Raw genomic sequence first — 792 nt, forward strand, 5'->3', positions numbered from 1 at the left:
GGGATATTTCTGGTTTAAGATTTAAAGATTATCTCAGGGCAATAGTTTCAGGGGTTCATCCAGCCGCCAAGGCTCCACAAAGCACAGAGTCCATGAGATTCTGAAATCCTATGCTACATTTTCCCCATTTTGATCAGGTTCTTCTAGAAAATCTGTTTCATCCAAATGTTCAGTAATGGTAGCCAGGCACCACCCAGTTCTTCTGGTCTCATGGCAAAGGAGGCAGTTGTTTATGGAGGCAATTAGTCACACATTACATTTCCTCCTCCTATTCCCAACTCTTTCTTCTTCTGTTGCTCCGGGTGAACCGAGACCAATTTGTTGTACCTTGGATGGCCATCTGCAAGCTTTTAAAACCCCTGGCACTATGCAATGAACTGGAAGGTGGAAAAGAAGCACTAGAAATGATAGGGGATGTCCCATGAAACCATGACCCTAAACCGCCAAACCAAGGAATCAAATCCCATGAGGCATTTGTAGTTGTACATAAGCTGCCTGAGCAGCTACACTTTTGTTATTGTTGTTCTAAGCGTAATATTAAATGTGCCACCTTTTCACTAGTTCTCTAGTCTAGCTGTTACGCAACCCTTATAACAGAGATGTGTAAGGTGATTAACTAGTAGCTTGCCAAGTTTTATAAAAAGAATGGTAATAAGGATTGGCTAATAATTTAAGATGACCACAAGCAAGAATTTCAGTCCTTTTTACAATTTACACAAGAGGCCAGTTATTAGAAGTTGCTAAGCAATTTAGCAAATGTCTTCAGACTTGGATGTAGAAGAGCTGAATATA

The sequence above is a fragment of the Orycteropus afer genome, unplaced genomic scaffold, assembly GCF_000298275.1.
Source record: "Orycteropus afer afer isolate SDZICR_OR568_19922 unplaced genomic scaffold, OryAfe1.0 scaffold00048, whole genome shotgun sequence".
Taxonomy (NCBI): Eukaryota; Metazoa; Chordata; class Mammalia; order Tubulidentata; family Orycteropodidae; genus Orycteropus; species Orycteropus afer.